We start from the raw sequence: 6,000 nt of genomic DNA on the forward strand, positions 1-6,000 counted from the left end.
ACTCTGTTCTGGATTCATTAAAAGCAAAGCCATCTGTGGACAGAAGTGCCCAGCGTGATGCTGGGAACTCCTAGCTGCTTTCATTAAGCTATCTGGAGAACTGCATTTTCGGTGGGCTTTACTTGCATGTCTGTAAGGTGGGGAATTTATGTGTGGCCTTGAGCTCTGAGAGTGCCATGAGCACAGAGACCCATCGTGTAGCTCTCCGACCAGCCACAGCACACTGAGGCATGATGGATTCCTCCCAGAGTTCACGTGGTAGAAAGGTTTTCTGCCCCTGTGAAGGACAACACGTCCATTCTCTTGCATAGAGCCATTCTGTATGTTACAATGGTACCTTGAATTCATCAAGTGCTATTTGCACAATGGCCAGTGAGCTTGGATTCTTAAGCTTCTTGTGTTTGATCTGTTTCCTGCTTCATAAATAGCAAAACTTCCAAGGACTGCAATGACAAGAAGATGAAGCTGCTATCGTATTTCAAATATTTGCCTAATAAAATGGTGATTCTTGCACATATTCGCAATGGTAATTTCAGGTACTGAAACACCAGCTCTGCTCAGGGCAATTCTGAAATTGACTTGAGCTGTTTTCCATGTTTCTTAGCAGATGAACTGAGACACTTCTAGCTTTCAAGGCAAGGCGCTTGACAGCAGCCTCAAAAAGGCTCAGGCTGTTGGATGAAAAGGTGATAAAAACTGAGGTGAATGGGGGGAAATTTCACTTCTGGTTTATGTCATGGATTCAGCCAGATGATCAATAATCATTAGTTTAATGAGGTACCAGCGTAGTCTTTCACTCTCACAGATCCCCAAAAGCTTAAACCATCCAGCAGCTTCTTCCTTGCAACAAGTGCCACAGCCAAAAGCCAGGCCTGGCCGTCACCTTCTCCTCGCAGCCTACAAACTCTGCCAAACGTACTGGTGATTCTCGCTTTTCTTCTTAGCTACACAGACAAGCCCATCCTGTCCGCGTCACCGAGTCCTTAGTGAAACCAAACAGCGATTCACCTTCAAACAGCTCCGTGTGCCAGGACAGAAAGCTTTCACTGACCTGTCCCCTTGCCTTTTCCTCCTTGCAGCCTTTTATTTTCACACCGAGGCATTGCACTTTGCTTCTCAGCTGAGTGCATTGCCATATTGCTGGAGTCCCACCCGTCCATCTCCTTGCACAAACTTGCTTCTGTTGAAACATGCTCATGTGATGTGCTTTCCTGCTCAGCTATTCACACCGTCACATTCTATGTCCTGCTTGCAGTCTAAATCCAAACGGAGAAGTTTCTGGCTATGTCTCACACACGCAGATGTGCCAGGATCAAAAGGTTGCTTGGACCTTGCCACTTATGTTCAAAAAAATCCATTCACTCCACAATCAAGACACAGCTTTCTTTGCTTTACATCCTGCAAACTTCACACACACACACGCACGCGAACACACACACACACACACACACACACACAGAGGAGAGCTATGCACTTTCTTTCCTTCTTTCTTAGCTGCACTCACTCACCTATTGCCCATCTTGACCTCTCTACCACTTTTCTCTTGGCCTTGCTGTGCATGGACATTTCCTGTTAAGATACCCATTGTGTTGCCTATCCCTCCCCCACATTGCCTCGACTTTCCTACCCAATCTTGCATTTCCTTGTCATTGCTGACCATTCCTTTCTTTTCCTTTGCCTTCCTGACCCATGCATGTCCTTCCCTTGCCCTTCATACCAACCCAGTGCCTTGCATTGACTTGCTCACCTATCCTTCTTTTCCTTCCCAGTTGTCCAGCTCCAATCTTTCATTTCCTTCTCCTTCTAGGACTCTTCTTGCCTTGCCTCCCTCTCTTTTGTGTTGCCTGGCAAAGCCACCACTTGTCTTGCCTTGCCCTTGAACCCCTTCCTTGCCTTGTATTACCTTGCTCACTAGTCCCCCACCTGGAATTCACCACCTCTCTTTTTGTGGAATTTATTCAACTTGCATTGCCCTGTCTGCTTCTCCTAGTATTCTCCAGCCTTTCACTGGCTTTTTTTCCTCAAGGCCCCAGCATTTCAGGAGCATGTGGGAGGAAGCCCGGAGAAGGTCATGTGCAAGCACACCTATCTGTGCAAGCACACCATGCAAGATCAAGGCTGGACAGAGTGGTCTGTCTGGGCCGCTTTTGTGTACCAGCAATCTTTGAATGGAGCTGCCACTTGTCTTGCTTTGGCAACCCAAGAGTTTCCTTGCCTTGCCCTGCTGATTCTCCATTGTTTTGCATTCCCTTGCATGCCCATGCCTCACATTTGACCTGCCTACAGTTTTCCTACAGGGCTTTGCCTTGCTAGCCCTTCCTGTTACCATTACTTCCTATGCTCAGCCTTGCCTCTAACTTCTGGGACTTCTGTCACCTACCATTCCATTGGCTTCCCCTCACAGCTTCAGTCTTGCCAACTTCTCCCTTGACTTGCCTACAATTGCCTACACTTGCTTTGCATTGCCTTACCTGCATGGAAGGCAAGGCAAAGAGTGGTAGGCAAGGCAAAGCAAAGCCAAGAAGTTATTTGTAGGCCTAGGCAAGGCAGACAAAGACAAGCAAGCAAAGTTAGGGTAGGGTAGGCTAGGAAAACTAGGCATGGTACTGGAGGCAAGGTAAAGCCAAGTGACTTGGAGTGCCTTTCCTTGCCTGGGAAGTAAAAGATATGGTGGCAATGTTGGTAGGGCAGCTGATAAGGTATCGTGGGGAGGTATAGTCCAGCAAGACATTTCTGTCCTGGCCGCTTCTGTGTAGGAGCCATTGTTGGACAGAGTCAGTACCGGACGTGGTATGCAACTTTTGCTAGGTAAGTACCTGAAGGAGAACAGCAATGCTTTCTCATGGGAAGGAAAGAACGTAACCCCAGTGTTGGAGGTGCAGATAAGAAGCTGTGTCGTGCAGCTTAAGGGCAGCAGCAACTTTCTATCCTGGCATATTTGGTTTGGAAGCACTGTCTCAATTTGTACAATCATGGAGTCGGTATCCATCTTTGGAAGGCAGTCTCCTTCCTGAAAGAATCCATTTGGCATGAGTTTTCCCCTTCCTCGAGGCAGCCTTCTCGAAATTCTGCCAGCACGCTTCTTTTGGACAAGGTAAAGAGCTGCGCTGGGTCTTGGTGCGCAGCCTAGCTAGTGCCCTGTACAGGTAATGCCCAATAGCAGTGTTCTGACACCTTGGTATAGGACCAGGCCCTGGATGTTTTGAATTTTGGAGGAGGGGATGCCATTTCTTTTAAGATGAGCTTCTAGTTCCACCCAATGTTCGGATGGGCACTTTGGGTGGTTTCAGTGAATTGAAAGGCTTTTCCCAACAGGCAGTTCTCTGGGTTAGAGTTGTTGAACTGTCAGTGGGAATGCAGAGGCCAGGCCTCTGCAGGACAGGCTTTTGTCCCTTGTAGCTTTAGGGACTGTGTGAGCAGTCCCTGGTACCGTCTCATTTGGATCCTGACTCTGAGAGATTGAAGACTTATGGTGGTACCTACAGCTGAGAAGGAAAGTGGCGATAGCATGGTGTGTCTTTATAGTTTGATGGGTGCAATTGAAATCGTAGGCAGCAAAGAGCTTTCTCCACCAGCAGTTTTGCAAGCTCTGTTGTGAGTTCGGCCGACATTTTCAAGTTTGTTACCAGACTCTATGAGAAAGAAAAAGTTTGTTAGGGCAGAAGAGCTGGTGTTGGCCTTTGAGTGTGGGGCAAAGAAGAGTATCCACTTGGAAGGGGAAGATCAGTGAAATCTTTTTGTCCTGACACAGTTGATTGGAGAGCAGGGACGTTTCTGACTTGGCTGTGTCCTGGGGTGATTTCGGGCTGGGTTTGGTGCGTGTCCTTGTTTTGTGAGTTGACAATGCTGTGGTGTGGTTATTTAGATGAGCACTGACAGTGCCCAGGAAAAAGACAAGCACTTTTCTAGCCCAGCCCCGTTTGTGTGGGAGCAATGTGGGGGCAAGAGCTCCGCTGTGGATCCTGGCTCTTGGGCACTGACAGAATGGGATCCTGCATGTAGCAGAGAAGGAAGAGGAATCATTCCATTGTTGGCTGCACAGTTTGTAAGCTTCAGAATAAAAGGCAATTCCAGCACGGCCTCTGCATTTTAGGTTTTCTGGGCCATCAGCTGCTCAACATGTATCTTGCACCCAGTGAACTGCATCCAGCTCCCTGGAGATATGCACTTTCCCTCAAGATCTATGTACCATCTTGCACTCTAATGCTTGAAGATGCCAAACTGCTTCAAAATGCCCAGTGGCTGCTCTCAAAGAAAAAGTTCTACAACAAAAAGGCCGTGCTGGCCATAACAGTCCCTTTTGCAGTCTGTCAACCAAACGAAGCACACTAGCGATTTACACGTTCTTTCTCAATGATCTGTATACATGCATCATCACATTCTCTCAAAGTGGCAGAGACTATTGTTACAGCCAAGCGTTTTCAGCTGCACTTCTGACTGTCAGATGTGCCAGGACAGAAGGCATTTGCCAACCTATCCTCTTTCCTGTGCAAACTGACGTTGGCAGCGCAAATATTTTCACATTCTTTCACTGTGGCCGTGTCCAAGCAGCTAGAGGTCACACAGGTGGCAGTGTCAAGACAGAAGATATTCTCAAAGTACCTCCTTTTTTTTTCTAAACAGGTTTTAAACTGCGCACAATGCTCTCTATCTTCTTTCCCACATAGACCTGCCCTCCTTTTTTCACTCTCACATCTTTGTTGCAAACATCCAGCAGCTGTTTACATAGAAAAAGGCTCTAGAAATAAAAGCGAGCCTTGGGCTGCACCTTCCACCTGCCCCACATAAGCCACATCAAACTCACCAGTTCACTCTGTCCTTCCCTTCTCCACTGCAACTACCATTGTGTTCTCTGGATCTCGGAACCTAAAGGTAGGCACAGTTGTTTCCACAGAAGGCTTGGAAGAGCCATAGGTAGCAGCACAAATAGCTGTCACTGAACTTTAATCCTTACCACTGCCACTGTGAGTTTGGTTGGTAGGCCAGTAAGAGTCATGCTCCTTTTACAGCCGGTATGCTGCAGCCACCAGCTCAGTGACCTTCGACTCTTGTAACCAGTTCTGCTTTTACTCTCCCGGAGGGGAATAGGCATCTACTTCTCACACAGATCATTGTGGCAGCAGCCAAGGGCTCTAGTGCACTGCTTCTGCCAAAAGACGCTCGGGCCAGGCACTTACATTCTCAGCACTATACGTAGCCCCTGTGTATTCTGTGTCTCTTGTCGTCCAGATCATACCACAAAGCATTTCACGGAGAGAAAATGTGCCAGGACAACAAGCTTGGCTGGAGCGTACCCCTGAAACTGGTGGAACACATTCAAGGGGCAGTCCTCTTTCCTATACAACCTGTAAACCACTGTCAGATCACAGTGCTCTCTGCCCGCTCCTTCTCACCTTGAAGTACCGATGTGCACATTACAGCCTTGCAAGGACTAAAGATCCAGAGGGATGGCACAGTGCTTTTGTGCAGCACAGACGCTGAAAACTGGCAAAGCTGAATGCCTTCGCTGAGCTGCAGTTCTATGCAGATTACAGAATGAAGTATCAGAGTACTTGGATGTTGTGCGCAGTGTACCTCATTGCAGAAGTCGAGACAGAGCTCATTCACAGTCAGGTGAGAATACACTTATAGCCATAGAACTTTCTAATCCAATGGACAGTCGCCAGAGAATATGTCTTGCTTTTCTAAGCTGCCACCTTTACTTCTTTCTACTGCAAAGTGGATACTTTTGCCCAATAAGGCCTGATTACATCTACATATATATGTCTTTTATAATAGCCCAACTCTCCGTTTATTCTAGTACAATCACATGACTATACTAATAAAACCCTTCCTCATCTTATCTAATACAGTTTCATACTTCCTTAAGGCCTATTCTTACTTATAACTAAAGAAACATAAGTCGATAATTTCTCTGTTCAGCGTCTGTGTACCTTGCTTTCACACCAATCTAGGCTTCTTCTAAGGCTGTGAATCAAACCCTCTCGAGTCTGTGACATT

The sequence above is a fragment of the Ammospiza caudacuta genome, chromosome 3 (assembly GCF_027887145.1).
Source record: "Ammospiza caudacuta isolate bAmmCau1 chromosome 3, bAmmCau1.pri, whole genome shotgun sequence".
NCBI lineage: Eukaryota > Metazoa > Chordata > Aves > Passeriformes > Passerellidae > Ammospiza > Ammospiza caudacuta.